The sequence below is a fragment of the Mustela nivalis genome, assembly GCF_964662115.1.
Source record: "Mustela nivalis genome assembly, chromosome: 2".
In the NCBI taxonomy this organism is placed as follows: Eukaryota; Metazoa; Chordata; class Mammalia; order Carnivora; family Mustelidae; genus Mustela; species Mustela nivalis.
The window spans coordinates 146,502,128-146,519,491 of NC_139021.1; the positions used below are offsets into that span (position 1 = coordinate 146,502,128).

The 17,364-nt window shown below is 40.4% G+C and overlaps 1 protein-coding gene across 30 annotated transcripts in view; it reads left to right on the forward strand.

Annotated features, from left to right (window-relative positions):
• The first annotated feature begins 7,381 nt into the window (after nt 1-7,381).
• Nucleotides 7,382-17,364, forward strand: part of MAPK8 (mitogen-activated protein kinase 8) — a 103,368-nt gene continuing 93,385 nt past the window's right edge. For 6 of the 30 annotated variants that reach the window (XM_082719914.1, XM_082719896.1, XM_082719920.1 and 3 more), the window contains exons 1-3: nt 7,443-7,591; nt 8,941-9,063; nt 10,231-10,328. The gene's annotated coding sequence lies outside the window, so the exon portion shown is untranslated. Of the gene's footprint in view, nt 7,592-8,940; nt 9,064-10,230; nt 10,329-17,364 lie in introns of all 30 variants that reach the window. The other 24 variants (XM_082719918.1, XM_082719901.1, XM_082719911.1 and 21 more) reach the window with 14 other exon arrangements.

A 17,364-nucleotide genomic window follows, 5' to 3' on the forward strand; every position in this document is an offset into this window, starting at 1 on the left:
CCTCTACAGACCTCACTGATCCTCCTGTTCAGCCTGGGTTCCAGGTCCTTATTTGGACCTTCTTGCCCTTCCTCTTGCCATTCAACAAGCCCAGGACCACCATCACCTCCCCCCCGTCACCAGCTGCTCGATACACCTCTTCAAGGGCTGTCTCTATTTCTCCACCCAGGGTGACAAGGATCCTAGAGAAATGTCTAGTTATGTCCTTTTGAATCCCTGGCTTTTGATCCCTATTGAGTACTATTCAAAACTCCTTGACTTCACAGCTTACTCAGCACTCTCAAGAATCTTCTCTCTGATCTAAAAGCTGTAAGACCTGTTGGAGTAGGAGGAAATCTAGTGTGTTGGCTAGGCTTTTGGGGGGATTTCTTTTCCGTGTGTCTGTGTAGTTTTGTTTTGTTTTGTTTTGTTTTTATGATTACTATCTCTGATCCTGGGGCCAGCTCTTTGTATTTGGTTTTCTATTTGGCTTGCCTCTTTTGGTCCTGTCTGATCTCCCTCCTGGGGCTGTTGACCTCTGAAACAATGGGAAAATTCTGCCTTCTGAAGTCCTAACCTGCTGTGAGGGCAGACTGAACCAAGTACTTAAATCTGATGTCCTTCTGTGTGATCCTGTCTTCTCCAAGTACATGGGTATGTGCCGTCACAAGATAATCCAAACAGCCTGGTCCCTGTCTCTACATAGACATTCCTTCACATGGTAGACCTTGCTTGATTGCTTGGTGGTAGACAGAACCACATGCCAAGGTCATACCTTTGAGAAGAAGGTATTAGTGATATCCCATTTGTCCTGCTGAATCGAGGAGAAGTTCTGCTCTCTGCTTGGCATAGGCTGACGGTTACCAACCACACCTTGACTCTACAAGGAAATAGAATACTGTGGGTGGTGTTGGAGGGTGGTGAGTAAGTTGGGGTCTGGGTTTGAGACCTTATCCAGTCATCATGACTTGGCACCCCCAGAAATAAGTTTCTCCACTATTTACCTTGGACTGCTCATCCCTCAAGCATTAGTCAGAGCATAGACTGCCTCAGATTCAGGAGAAATGCTTGCTTTCTCCTTTACGTAGCTGGTGTTCATTTCAAACCTCATACCTTAAAGGGTTATGGCCCTGGCCCCTGCCTTTTCTCCAGAATAAAATCTCCCCTCTCCTCTGCCTTCTTAGTCCCACAACAAGCTCAGAGCTGGCCAGCCTGATACAGCTATGTTAACCCACAGCTGAGAGTTAATCTTGCTGGTTTTGACACAAGGAGCCTTGGAACCTACCCTCAGATACAAAATGGCAAAATTCCACCAGCTTAGAAGAAATTCTAGGCTAAATAATTGTAAATAAAGAAGAGCATCTTTGTCCAGAGGTCTAGTGGAAAGCCTTCTTCCTAAATATATGCTTATTTAAAATAACAAGGATTTTATTAATTATAGGACTTCAACAATATATTCTTTTCCTCTCATTCATTTCCCTTTCTCTCTTTCTCCAGGGAACAAGTACTCAGTATCTTCAATATCTGGATGTGGATTGAAAGAGGAAATTATAGCAGAGGTACATCTAAGTTGTGGGATATGGGCGGCAGAACATTCGAAAAAAGAGTAAATAATAAAAGATTAAGAGAAAAATTGAAACAAAAACTAATGGAGAGGGCAGGTTGTCCTGAGAGTTTTTAAAAATATTTTTATTTATTTATTTGACAGAGAAAGAGTACAAGCAGGGGGAGCAACAGGCAAAGGGAGAAACAGGCTCCCCTCTGAACCCTGAACCCAGGATCCTGGGACCATGACCTGAGCTGAAACAGAGGCCCAACTAACTGAGCCTGCTCTGAGATTTTAAAGAACAGAAAATATGTTAAATTAAAGCACTCACTCTCAATCTTGGCTGCATATCAAAATTATTGAGAAGTGAGTTGGGGCAAATTGGAGGTGGAGACAAACCATGAGGGACTGTGGACTCTGAGAAACAAACTGAGGGTTTTGGAGGGGAGAGGGGTAGAGGGTTGGGTGAGCCTAGTGGTGGGTATTAAGGGGGGCATGTATTGTATGGAGCACTGGGTGTGATGCATAAATAATGAATTCTGGAACACTGGAAAGAAATTTTTAAAAAAATTAAAATTAAAAAAAAAAATTACCTGAGGGGTTTTGAAAAACTACAAAAGCCTGGTAGATCTTTGAAGAAGAATCTCCAGAAATGGAGTCTAGGCATGGGTAGTTTTCAAATTTCTCAAGGTGATCTGAACGAGCTGGCTGACTTGAGAGCAAGTGTCCTAGAGCAATGGTTCTCAAACTTGAGTGGACACCAGAAATACTTGAAAGGCCCATTAAAACACAGATGGGCCCTCCCTTAAGGCTTCTAATTCAGCTTGTTTGAGTCTGAGAATCTGCATTTCTAATGAGCCTCTAGGTGACACTGATATTGCTGGCTGGGGACCACAGTTTGAGAATCAGCATCTTAGAGGAGTAAAGGCGCAACATTTTTTCTATGAGAATGTGTGCATATGCTCAGTCTAGAGGCTGGAATAGCTGGGTTGTCTCTTATGTGCACCGTAAACCATGTATGCCTATGGGAGTGAAGGGAAAGGGGAAAGCCAAGTGAAGAAGGGGGACTCTTATAAGTTTAAGTCAGAGAACTGACCATTTTCTATCTCCACTGGGTTTTGTTCAAGTTGTGACTGAAGAGCTCTGTTCATTTTGGTCCTGTCTTACCACTGAGGAAATAAGTCATAGTTCTCAAAGTTGAAGATACCAGTTTGCCAGAAGAACATTCATCTTTCCTCTCCTCATACAGCCAGGGCCTGAACTGCCCCCTCTGGAGCCTGCTGGCTTGAAAGAGCCCCAAAGAGCATCCCAGACACCAGGGTGACTGACCAACGTGCTAAACCTCTTCCTTTTGCAGAGGGAGTAGATGTGACTGGGGCATGATTAGAAAACCAGACTGCCTTGGTAGCTCGGTTGTTTGAGTGTCAGACCCTTGATTTGGGCTCAGGTTATGGTCTTAGGGGTTTGGGATCGATCCCTGCCTTGGCAGAGGGAGAGGTCCATGCTCAATGGGGAGTCTGCTTAGATTTGCTCTCTCTCCCTCTGCCCCTCTCCCAGGGTACTCGTGTGTGCGCTCAGTGAGAGCTAAGAACCGGCTGTCCCCAAGACAACTCCCCTGGGACAAAAGTCAAAAAGCCTGAATTCCTTAGCCTTTCCTCATTTTCTAAGTTACTCCCCAATAGGTTAACAAGGGAGCACTAGAAGTTAACAAAGAACAATGTCATGGGAAGGAAAGAGGCCCAGAGTCACATCTGGGTACAAAAAGCATTCTGAATTTTCAGAATATCAAAGAAGATGAAATTCAATCATAAGTAGTGAAATGCTTTCTGAAATTACACAGATGGACATCTATATAAACACACAGGATATCCTTTGCAGGTATAGATAATTGGAAGCTGACCCTGGTAGGCTGATGCTAATTTAGAAGTGCTCCCTACTGAAGGAAAGATAGACTGTTAATTGCATCATAGAAATGGACATGAAACTCACAGGAACTCTGCTCTGGCTCACACCTCTTACTCCATAACTTCTCTGATTATATGGTCTCTTGTTTCCTGGAGGTCTAGTGAGGAGCAGGAGGTACCGGCCAATACTTCCATCTGTGTGTCCAGTTATGCCCCTGCTCTCCCAGTAAACTCACGCTCCTTCTTATGTCTTCTAGGAGTCTCCCTACCAGATGTAAAATGTTTGTCTTTCTTCACGCCTGACCCATCCATACTCACCGCCTTCCTTTTCCCATCTCCCATCATTCCTCAGCACATTCTAATCCACTCCTGGTTCTAAGTACTCTGGGATTTCAAATCTCCTCTTGTGCTGATACTAGTAAACACTCCTTTCTTCTTGAATCCCTTTTTCCTTCCTCCCTGATAGCTCCTTTCCAGACTTGTCTTCTTCGTGGTCATTCAATGCTGAATTTCTTCAGGCCTGGCTCCTTGCCTACTTTCCTTGCTTCCTGCCTCCTGTACCATGGGCCTGGGCTAACTCTTCCATACCCGAGGCTTCAAGTTATCACTCTCAGGCAATGATTCATCTCTTCCCACCACCCCCCCTCCCCGGGTTTATTGAAAAGTAATTGATATACATCACTGTATAAGTTTCACGCATACAGTGTATGATTTGGTTTACGTATATTGTGAAATGATTACCACGATATGTTCAGCGGACATCCATTTTCTCATACAGATGCAATGGAAAGAAAAGAAGGAAAAATTTTTTTTCCTTGTGATGAGAACTCTTCAGATTTACTCTCAGTAGCCTTCCCATATATCCTACCTCAATGTTAGCTCCAGACATCATGTTGTACATGATATACCTAGTACTCATTTATCTCACAACTGCAAATTTATATGTTTTGAACTTCACCAATTCCCCCTTCCCCAACTCTCTGCCAACCGCAAATTTCATCTCTTTATCTATGTGTTTGGTTTTGCTGTTGTTGTTGATTTTAGATTTCACATATAGGTGAGATCATATAGTATTTGTCTTTCTCTGTCTCGTTGATTTCACTTAGCATTTGCCTTTGAGGTCCATCCATGTTGCTGCAAATAACAGGATTCCTCCTTTCTTATGACTGAATAATATTTTGTTGTACATATTTATACCACAACTTCCTTATCCATTCATCTATCAGTGGATACTTAGGTTGTTTCCATGTCTTGGCTATTGTAAATACTGAACACAGGAGTGCAGATATCTTTTCAAGTTACTGTTTCTTTATTTTTTAGATTTTTTTAAAAATTTATTTGACAGAGAAAGATCACAAGCAGGCAGAGAGGCAGGTGGTTAGCGGGGGTAAGCAGCCTCCCCATGGAGCAGAGAGCCTGATGCAGGGCTCGATCACAGGACCCTGGGATCATGACCTGCGCCACTTTAACCCACTGAGCCACCCAGGCACCCTTCGAGTTACTATTTTATTTCTTTTTCTTGCCTGATTGCTCTCGTAGGACTTCTAGTACTATGTTGAATAAGAGTAGTGAGAGTGAATACCCTTGTCTTATTCCTGATCCTAGAGGAAGAGCTTTCAGTCTTTAACCACTGAGTATCATGTTAGCTGTGAGCTTGTCATATATGGACTGTATTGTACTGAGGTATGTTCTTTCTATGCTTAATTTTTAAAGAATTTTTATCATGAATGTATATTGAATGTTCAATATTTCTCTCTTCTCTGAGCTCTGGTCTGTATATCCAGCTGCTACATGGTATCTCTTTTGGTCAGATCAAAAACTACCTGCTCTCACAGTCTTTCCATTCAAACTTCATTTTCTGCTAGGACAGCCATCTCAGTGAGCCAGCATCACTAGCTACCTTCCGCCACAAGCCAGAAACCTATGGGTTTTTCTTGTTGACTCCCTTTCCTTCATTACACACCTAACTCATCACCGAAATACATGCTTTGGATCTCCTAAATGGTCCTCAGATCCTTCCTCTAACTTGTTTCTGTTACCATCACCCTAGACCAAGATTCTATCATCTAATATCTAGACTACTGCTATATCTACCTGGCCTCTTTTCAATAAGGGATATTTTAAGATGCCATTCTGACCATGCCACCCCTTTTGCTGAAGCATGTCAGGGTTTCCCATTGAATTTAGGATAAAGACATTGGTAGTATGATTGCAATATGTCAGTTGTCTTCCCAACTTCATCTCATAGCTCCTTCTTGTTCTTCCAGCAGTGCTGATCTTTCCACAATTTCTCTAACTCACTCTGCTCCTTCTCATCACGGGACCCTTGCTCACCAAGTTACATCCATCTGAAACATTTTCTGCCTGGTTAAATCTATTCTTAGCTTAAGAGGCAGTTCCTCCAGGAAGACTTTCCTAGCCTTAAAAACTTTATCAGTAAGTTTCATAATATTTTGTTTCCATATCAGTTTGCATTATAATGCAGTAATCATTTTGGATTTCTTTACCATTATTAATTCCACATTATGTTGATTACATCTGTAAGCTCCATTGTATTACCAGGGCTAGCACGGTGCCTGGCACAGAGTGGACATGAAATAGATATTTATTGGAGAAATAAAGGAAGGAAGGAAATAAAGAAGTCTGAGAGGGAGCAAGGAAATAGGGAGAGAATGTATAAATGATTGCTCATATATATATATTTCATTTCAGAATCACTGGGAACAAGCCAGCCCAACAGGACATGGGGAGATAGTGTACCTGAATTTACCCATTTATTCAACAAATATTTATGTATTCATTATTAAAGTAATGTACTTTTTTCTGATTATGAACATAATTGTTTCATTTGGAAACCATGAGGGAAAATTTCGCAAATATAGAAGAGAATCAATTTGCCTTTCATTCCAGAGTCCAATGATGAAGTACTGTTAAAATAATTTGGCAAATTTCTTTTCAGTTTTTTTTTTTTTTTTCCCCATGGATACATAATATGTAGGTAGGATCATTATATACATACCTGCTTCTTTCTCTTAATGATATACTGTCAGCATTTTCCTGTATTGTTAGGAACTCCTTGGGGCATCTGGGTGGCTCAGTGGGTTAAGCCTCTGCCTTCCGCTCAGGTCATGATCTCAGGGTCCCGGGATGGAGTCCCGCATTGGGCTCTCTGCTCAGCAGGGAGCCTGCTACCCCCACCCCTACCCCAGCCTGCCTCTCTGCCTACTTGTGATCTCTCTCTCTCTCAAATAAATAAAATCTTAAAAAAAAATTCCTTGAACACATAACATTTAAATTGCTAAGACATATTCTATTGCATGGATGCATATAATTTAGTCACCCGTTGTTGGATATTTAAGGGCTCGCCAATATGTCACTTCTATAATAAATACATGCTTTGTGGGGCTCAGAGATAAATAAGATAATACATTCAATCTGGCACGAGGTGGATTTTGGGAAAAGAGGAGACGGCTTTTTCCAGGTGGCTGAAAAGAAAAATTACTTGCTGTAGGTTGCTGGGCTCTGGACAGGTGTCCTCAGAATGTAATGTGTTGTCGGTCAAGGTAAGGAGCATTTTGTCTCTCCGGTGTGCGCTCAGACTTGGGTGCCTGCTCCCCGGGAGAGAGAGGGTGGGGAGGGTCTGGCCTAAGTGCACCTCACTTTCAAAGCCTGAGGCGAGGAGCCCCTGAGGCTTTGGCTCCCACTAGTGGAATGCCCCCGGGCAAAAGCTTGGCGTTCTAGCCACACGCCGCCACGTGCCGGGCGCAGGGCCCCGCCCCGCCCGGCTCCCTGACACGCCCCTCACACTTGGCTATCAGAAACTCTCCCGGCAGCTCCGCCTCCAGGCGACCTCCGCCAGTCCTCCCGGCCCCTAGAGTAGTTCCGCCCCCGGACTGCGGGCCCCGCCCCCGCAATCCGGGCCCCGGGGCTGCCCCGCCCCGCGGACCATTTCCGAGACGCGGGGGCGGGGCCCTGCGCGATGACGTGGGCGGGCGTGCGTGGTGACGGCCCGCGTCCCTGTTACTCAGCGGAGCGGCGGAGGCCGAACGACGCGGCCAGGAGCGGGGAGCCGCGAGCAGCCCTGGGTAACGGCCGTGGCGACCGCCCGGACGGCGCCAGTCCCGCCGGCGGGCTTTCCTGTCGTCGTTCTTTGCGTTGTGGGGTGAGTGCGGCGGGCGTCGCAGGGCCGGGGCGGCCCGCGGCCCCGCCGTGTTTATGTTATTGTGCCGCCGCCACCACCGCCGCCGCCGCCGCCTTCTCCTCAGCCGTGACCCCCTCCCGAGAGTGGGGGCGGGAGCGCGCGGCGGCGGGGGCGGCGCGGGAACAATAGCGGCCCGGGAGGCGGGGGCCGGTCAGGGGGCGTGGGGCTACGGGACCCTGGTGCTCCCTGTCCGCCGCCCAGCTCCGCCCGTCTGTCCTCGCGCGCCCTTCTCACGGGGGTCTCGCATCCTCATCCAGAGGGGAGAATGGAGCGGAGGGTGGGTGGCAAGTTCTGAAACACTTCGGGGAAGGTCCGGACGGAGGCGCCTGAGCGGCCCGCCGCGCCCTGGCTGCCTCTCCCGGCAATGGGGAGCCGAGAGCGCTCCTCCGGTGGCCGGGTCCCGACGCCGACCGGCGCCCACGGGGTCTGTGTTTTGTTTCTCGGTGGTTTCTTTGTGCTAAGGTTCTGGGCGAACGCAGGCAGCGGCGCCGAAAAGGGCTGGGGTGGCCTTCAGCTCTAGGCTGCGGGGGGGGAGCCTGGGCCCTCGACCTGGCGCGGAAGGTGTCCATCAAGCTGTGAGCGAGCTTTAGTGGTCATCGGGCTTTTCTCTTGAGGGTCACTCGGTGGTGACCTTTTGACTTTTTCACCCCACCCTCTCCTCTCTTTGTCTTGCACTTGTGTTTCCAGTCCTTAGATGGTAGAACCAAGTCCATTTTAGAGTATTGTGATGATCGCTTTTCATTTTAATTTCTGAGAGTTCGCCATCAGATGTTTACTGTGAACTTAATAACATGTTGACTGCATGCATGGTATCAATGTTCAGTGGTTACTATTTTTACCTCTGAAATTCAGTAGTCTTTTCTATAGAACTCTGGTCTGTCAGTCCATTGTGTTTTGAGATAAGCATCCAGCAAATACCTTTGGCAATTAGAACATCTGTTTATTTCATTCATTCATTCAGCAACTGTTCAGTACTGTATTTAGATGGAGAGTTTGAAGGTAAAAAGAAGTATCATTTAATGAAAGAGGATGCTTTGACGAAACTGTAATAGATGTCCCTTAAATGAGATAATTATGTAAGTGGTGTGTGTTAAAAAGGGTATAGTTGTACTCTGGGTCATTTTATTGTTGTGTTTTCGTTTTGGTACAATCTGGAACTTACAGTGTTTGGGAAGTAGAATTAGGAGATTGGTCTAAATATACAATGGCTTTCTTTATTTACAAATTTAACTTTTAAGTTTAATAGCCTTACAGTCTTATAGTCACTGGTAATGTTTATCTCAAATTACCCTGCTATGGGTTAAACCTAGGTGGTCATATGCTGTCCGTGAACATGTTTAGTGCTGTGCCTGACAAAAGCAAGCAATCAAAGTGAGACTTCCTTGAGGACAGGCCTGTCTTGCATCTGTCTCCGACACCTAGCCTGAAATAGAGTAAGTGTTCAAAAAGAGTCAGATTGATGAAAAGCTCTTTACAATTAGTAGTGTTTAAAATCCAGGCTTAAATCCAGTCTTTAAAGTTCTCTGTAAAGCCTCTTGCATACTGTCACTTTCAGATGTCTAAATGATTGGTTCATATGTATTATCTGGTACCACAGTAGGGGCTCTTGAATATTTTATTTATTTTTAAAGATTTTATTTATTTGAGAGAGACAGCTTATAGGTGGGGGGGCAGGGAGGAGCAGAGGGAGAGGGACAAGCAGGCTCTGCACTGAACAGGGAGCCTGACAGATCTATGATCATGACCTGAACAGAAGGCAGACACTTAACTGAGCCACCCAGGCGCCCCTGAATATTTTCTTACCTTTTTTCCCCCGTCACTTCTAATTCCTTATCTTACAACAAAACCTTGTCTAAAAGTCTGTGTATCACACACAGGCATAATGTTATTACAATAGGGGTCTAAAATGACTGAGTTTGTGTTTTTGCGAATATTGCTTGAAAAGTTTCTGATGACATTTATAAGTGGAAAAGCTAGACTATAGGAAATAAGCTACATAAAAAGTTTTATTAGAGATGTTTAATTTCTAATTGCATTTTTAGAAATGTTTAATTTAAAATTCTACCTTGGTGAAGCATTTGGGCCTAACTTAATTTAACATTTTTCTACTGGTGAAGCATATGGGCCTAAAAACCCAAATAATACTTACTTATCCAAGTTCTATCTTTTTTCCACTCATTACTTAATAAATTTTAGCATTTGTTTTGGATATGAGAGAGAATATCCAAGATATTCTCTGGATATGAGAGAATTTGAGGTGAGCTCATTATTGCCTGATGTAGAAGACAAGTAAAAAGGAAATGATACTTTATTAAGATAAGGAATGAAAATCTTGAGATACCAAACTTTTAGTACTTTACCTAGTTACAGTATGTCAGATTTCAGGAAGGGTTACTAATACAAATCCTTTGGCAGTAGCTCATTGTCAGGCTACATGTTAAACCAGTTTTTTGTTTTGTTTTTGAATTTCTTTTGGTTTTAAAAAAAAGCTTTATTGAGATATAATTCACATATCAGAAAATTTACTCTTTTAAAGTGTGCATCAGTGGTTTTTAATATATTCACTAAGTTCTACATTGATCATTACTATCTAATTCCAGAACATTTTCATCACCCAAGAAAAACTCTACCCATGAGCAGTTATTCCCCTTTCCACTCTAAATTATGTTTAAAGGAAGAGATAGCACTAATTCTTTTGGTGAGTATATTCCATTAATAAGTTTGAAATGGGCTGTCTTTTTGTCCTGGCAGTGTGGGAAACTATATCCCTGTACTCCTTTAGGTCCTCAGAGAAAGGCCACTTGGAGAGGAAATTAATTTAATAAAAAATTCTACCCAAATTAATGAGATTAGAATCTAAACTCAATGCCTAATTTTATGGAAATGACCTTGTGAAGATACTCAGTGCTCAGTGAAGCAACTTGAAATAACTTAAGTGTCCAGTTAGTCACAAACTATCCTAGAGACAGTCGAGGAAGTTACTGAATAAAAGTCTGATTCAAGTTAGTCTGCTTTGTCTGTGAATTGAGTTTGGACATACTCGAATCATCTAGATAGTTCAACCACTGTGTGGCACATGTAGAAGTATGAAATAATATCTGACATTAAGATGCCAGCTCTGTAGAGGTCTCTGGTCAAATCAGTGGTATGGAGAATAAGTTGTTTGGATTCATGTAGTGCAAGGAAGTCATTGTAGCTACATAGTTCTAGATATGAATCATTTGCCTATTTCAGAGCTGTGATGCTTATTGTCTTAGTCATGAGCTCTTTACATGAACATTTAGAAAATTAGTTTTCTTACTCTAATGCAGATTAACTTGAACTTTGATTTCAGAAATGAGTTCTGAGTCAACAGACTTTATTACCTAAAAAGAGACAGGAGTACTAAAAGAAGAGCTGTCCTATTAGGGCAATAGGTGAAACTAGACCTGTCCAGTAATCAGACCTAGGTTCACTTTTCAGTTCTGTCTTCTAGACTTTGTCATCAACAAGTTCCTGAGCCATAGAAAAGTTGCTTAACCTTTTTGAATTTAAAACTGTAAGCTGAGGCTGTTGGAACCTTTTTTTTTTTTTTTCTTTAAGATTTTATTTATTTATTTGACAGACAGAGATCACAAGTAGGCAGAGAGGCAGGCAGAGAGAGGGAGGAGGAAGCAGGCTCCTTGGGCTCGATCCCAGGACCCTGGGATCATGACCTGAGTCGAAGGCAGAGGCTTTAACCCACTGAGCCACCCAGGCACCCCTTTTGGAACTATTTTTTATAGAAATGTTGTTCTTGGGATAGGTTTTTCCAGAAAACATATTGGGATAAAAAGTTTTTGGGTGATAATCAGAATCCTGTGTCAGGAACAGCAATGAAATTTAGACTTTTGTAATTTTCAGAAGCAGAAAAAATTAAGTATTTTCTGTAATCTATTCTTATAAAACAAATGAAAATTTCACTGTAAGCTTAAGTTTTTTGAATGATAGATTTTATTCATTCCACGGCACCATGCTTTACTAATGAGACTCTTTACTCTCAGAGAGTTGGTGGAAGATGTGAAAATGAAGAGTTGCCTTAAGAAGCTTCCAATCAAGGATTGGAATGAAGGCATATCTAAACAGTGAATTTATATTCTTTTAAAAGATTTATGAGAGGGCTTCCCCCAAACAAACAAAAGCCTGCCTCCAAATATCTGGGCAGGCTAAATTTCATTGAAATCCGTTTTTGAAATTACATGTGAATATGTATGTGTATAAGTTCTTTTAGAACACATATTAGCTGCCGTTCTTCTTCACAGTGGTGGGTTATACAGTACATATATATGTCTGTCTCCTGTTACCTTTTGGCAGTATGTCAGTTTTGGTTAAAATCTGCCAGTCCTTTAGGAAGTTAAGAAGCCCAAACGTAATAGTCGTTGTTACCATAAGTTTTAAGGTCAGCTCTGAGTTCAAATTCAGGATCCAAATCTAACTAACTATATGGCCAGGTTGGTTAGTTCAGGTTATATACTGCCTTTGGGCCTGTTTTATTATTTGTCAAGTGAGAATAATAATAGCACATAATCTCATAGGGCTGTAAGGTTTAAGTAAGGCATTGCATGTAAAGTGCTTGGCACTAGTACAGTATCTGGACCCTAGATGTAAGTATTCAGGAAATTTTAGCTGTTATTATCACTTATTATTTTTAACTTGGAACAAATGGAAAATGCCAGGTAAATTAAAAACAAATTTCATGTATACATCTGAGTTCTCCAGTAAATGCCAGTTGTTTCCCTCTGCATCTTTGGGGGTTTATTTAAAACTGGATTGTCTCATCTAATCTGAATTGACTGGAATAATTTAACGTTTGGAACAGTAATCCTCTCTGCTTTAAATTTAATTTAAAAGCAAATATTAAAAAAAATTATTTGCCACATTCTCTGATACAAAGTTATTTTGCCGTGTTTACCTTTCCCACTGCAGAGAATTGTCTAAGCTTTCCTAGGTTGATTTTGACAGATTTCTAAAAGAATGGTAATCTAGGAGCTGGGAGTAGCTGTATCCTGTTTCTGTATTTGAAGAAAATGGAATGCTTTTCCATCTTTAGTCTTACTGGAATTTGTGACTTTGTGAAGACTGCAAACTTGTCAGAGACTGGGTAACCACAACAGTTCATTAATCATTTTCTAGAGGCCTCTAGAAAAACGAGAGAAGCTATTTATAAGTAGTATCCGGAAATATTTTTCCTGTGTTTTTCTGAGTTTTCTGTGTAGTGTGTCTGTGGTTATATTGGTACATCACTCCTTGAAGACAGGAACTAAGAAATGACACTGGTTTTACATAGGTGGTATTCATTAAGTGATGTGGGGGCAACAGGAAGTAGAAATTAGTCTGTACTTTTCATGAGTATAACCTGATGGGAAATAAGGACAAATGTAAGTGCATTTATGTCCTAATGCAAGAAACCAGATATTGATAGGCATTTCATTGGGAATTTCCTTAATCTTGAAGTCTGAGTGCTGGATGTTGGAGCATTTGGGGACTTCAAAACCCTATATCTGTCATATTACCTTTTAAAATGTACTCACTAGATAAACCGCAGAAAGGAAGATGTCTTCTTTCCTAATTTCTGGTTAAAGTTGAGAGTGTGGTACAGATAAGTCAAAATCTGTATGCTATAAAAGATAAACCTTTTATCCTCAAATTCATTTTGGAACACAATAAAGTATTAAAGGAAGTATATGAAAAGCAGATAGAAAAGATGCTACTCAAATACTAATCAGAGTCCTCAAACTCCTGTATTGAAGCTTTGATGACTTACAGCTATATTTATGGTAGGAGCATTTCTTAAGTTTTTCTAATATTGAGAAGTATGGGCTTTCTGTTGCTGAGGGTCCCAACCCCCCCCACCATATTTTTGGGGTCACTAGAAAAAAATATTTTTGGGGTCACTAGAAAAGAAAAACTTTGGTTGGCATGAAGCTTCAAAATATCAGCTAAAAGCTATTACGAGGGATGGATACTCACCCTTTCTTGACTTGATCCTTAGAGGATGACTCTCTGACTCTCAGCTGCCACATGGGTCAGCCAAAAATGAAATAAAGGAAAGCCATCACAGATTTCTCTGTGACTCAAGAAAGGGTTACTTTCTAGTCAAACGAAAACCAAAGCATGTAGCTGAGAATTGAAAAGTTTTAGTAATTTTATTTACATCTTAGGTAATGTATTTACTTGATTCAGAATTTCAAAGATTTAAAAAGATGTACAGTATAGTCTCCTTCCCATTCTGCACAGCCACACAGTTCCTCCACAAGGAAACACTGTTAAGTTTCCTGTGAATCCCTTCAAAGATGGTTTATGTATGTGTAAGTAAATAGAGATATATAATACCTTGTCCAAAACCCTAGATCCAGTTGTATTTCAGAATTGTTTTGTTTGGGGGGGGGGGGGTTGCTGTGGAAAGGTAATATAGTGCATTTACTGCATTATTCAAAATCCCTATTGGGGAATGTTGTAGCATCTTATAATTAAATACATTAATATTTCTGCAACAAAAGCATAAATAGTACAATAAAGATAAAAATTTTATCTTTATAAAAGCCTTATGGAAATTATTGTCAGAATTTGACACCAAATAGGTTTGTACTAAACTTATAAGGAAATATTTTTTCTGAACTTTAAAGATTTTAGAATGGCCAGTGATGGATTGTATGCCTTGTATGTGTAATGTATGTTCTCTGCCTTCACCTTTTTCATTTAAGTTGTTCCATACTATGCACAGTATTCTTTAGCTTTTATTTTTAACTTAACAGTATAGCTTAGGATGGTTTCCTGTTAGTCAATCAGGACATAAATGTCATGCTTATTCTTTCTTTTTTTTTTTTTTAAACACACTTCACTGAGACTATTTGTCTTAGCTTGGGCTGCTATAGCAAAATACCATAGACTGGGTGGTTTAAACAATAAACATTCCAGTTTTGGAGGCTGGGAAGTGCAAGATCTAGGTGCTCAGAGATTTGGTTCCTGTGAGGACTCTTCCTGGCTTGACATGTCCCCTCACTGTGTCCTCACATGTCCTCACTGCTCTCTCTTCTTTTTATGACACTAATCCCATCATGGGGTTCCATCTTCATGAGTTCCTGTAGTCCTAATTACCTTCAGAATTCCCAAAGGGGACACACAAGTTCAGTCTGTAACACCATTATACAGGTTTAGTATTGATTTAAGTACCCCTTTTGATGTACATTTAGATGGTTTTCAGCCTTTTGCTATGAAAAGATATGGTACAGTGGATTCCTTATATATACATTTTTTAACACTTGTATAGAAACGTGTAGTATACATATCCAGAAGTGGAATTCCTAGAATGTATGTGCTTTCTAAGTTTGATAGATATTGCCAAAATAACATTTGAAGAAACTGTTTCAACTTACATTCCATCAGCCCTGCTATTATGAGTAACATTAAACATCTTTTGTCTTTCAAGGGCTATTTATATTTTCTTTATTGTGAACTGTCCATATTCTTGCCTATTTTTATGTCACTTTTGTTACTTCTCAGATTTGTCGAATTTATTTTTATGTTAGGGAATTTATTTTTACATTAGGGAAAATAGCTGTATGCTATTTTTTGGAAGTATTTTTCCTTATTTGCTCTTTACTTTTTAGTTTGTTTATGGTGGTTTTATCACACTGATTTTTTTCCCCCAGCAGTTAAAGTGCTTACCAATCTTTATTGACTTCTAAATTGTATGTCATTGTTTGAAAGTCTTTCCCTGACTCAGCATTATCCAGCAATTATCAAATGTTATCTTTCCAGTACTCTTAGGGTTTTTTTGTTCATCTCTCTCTGCCTTTTGGTTTTTGGTTTTTTTTTTTTTTTTTTAACCTATTTGGAGTTTATTCTGGGGCAAGCTATTATGTATAGGTTCAACCTTATTTTTGTCACCACATGACCATCTAGTTGTCCCAACATCATTTATTAAATAATCCATTTTTGTCTTACAGATTTGCAATGCTACCTTAATAATTTACTGGATTGCTAAGTGTATTTGGGACCATTTCTGGTCCACTGATCTGTCTGCCTACTTGGGAATCAATCCCTTTAGTCTAGTTTCCATTTCTGTTGAGATGACTTAATTACTTATTTTATGGAGGTAAAGTTTGCATATAGCAAGATGCACAGCATAATGAATTTTGCCTGTATATTACTTGTGCAATACCCAGATCAAAATATAGACCATTACCATCACCCAGAAAATTTACTCATGCCCTTTTCAAGTTAATATGTCCTTCTTGACACCACCTTTCCCACCTTGATTAACCTCTATTACATTGATTTAGTTTGTGTTTAGGATTCTTTTTTTGTATTTATTGGCAGTTTTATGGTGTTCTTTTTATCCAAGAATATGGGAAAACTTAATCTTTTCATTTTTTTCAATTCCCTTTTTGAATTCCTAACAGTATTTTTAGATTTTGCGCTATTCTTTCTTTCTTTTGCTCTTAGAAATTGCATCTTTTCTTCCATTTCAGCTACCTGGTTATATAAAAGAAAGCTTTTTTTTTGCTTATTGACTAGTTATATTAAATAATTTGCTTTTTAGAAATTGTTACTGTTTGTAATAATTCTGTAGTTGAGTTTTTCTTTTCTTTTTTTTTTTTTAAGATTTTATTTATCTGAGAGAGACAGATCGTGACAGAGAGCGCAGGCAGAGTGGGAAGGGAGAAATAGGTTCCCTGCTGAGCAGGTAGCCAGAGATGGGGCTCTGTCCCAGGATGCTGGCTGGGATCATGACCTGAGCCAGAGGCACTCAACTGACTGAGCCGCCCAGGCACCCCAAATTTTTTATTTTCAAGTATAAATCATACATCCTTTATTTACTTATTCCAGTTTTTTATCTCCCCTCTCCCAACTTTTATACCCCTAGTTTTTTCTTTTATTGCATTGGTAGCAATGATTTTTAAAACATAGTTTTTCTCCACAATGTATAAAATAAGGATCAAAATACCTGTACTTGCTGTATATTTAAAGGATATGAATAGTAATTGAAATTGAGGGATTATGAGAGTAATTAAAGCAATGTAAAGTTTTTCAACATTAATATAAGAAAACTTGAATTGTGGTTTTTAAAATGTCAAAAAGACAAAGTAGTGATTATATGACAGTGAATGCAGAGTTGGTAATTAACTTTTTTGTCTATTATTTAATAATACAAATAGATTGTTTTCTATGTGTGTGGCACCCAGAAGCAATTTCTAGTAGTGTAACTTAGTCTGCTGGAAATTACCTGTGGGTGCTATGCACATAGAAAACAATCTATTATCTAGATTCTTCTAGATAATAGATTATATAACTTCTATATAGCTTGACCCTTTAGAAGTGAGCAGCAATTGAGCGTGGACAGGAAGGATTTAGGCTTAGAAAAATAATACTGGCAAAAATCTGCAAGTCTAGAGAGCATGAAGGTAGGGGAGGGAGTTGAGGGAGTGACTTTGATTTGGCTGTTGGGTTTGGGGTAGCTATATTGTGTGTGAAGATACTTGGCTGAAATTCAGTAGGGATCTAATTGTTTAATGGATATTTCATAGTTTATTTTGTATCTTGCCACTTCTCCCCCACAAAATTCAGAGGTGGTTTACTCCTCCAGGACACACACACTGTTGAATAAGCTAGAAATAAAAAATTAAAACCAAGGGAAAACAAGAATCCAGAATATTCTAATAATGTTATAGCTGATAGGTATTTAGTACTTAACCATTTATCATGCACTATTT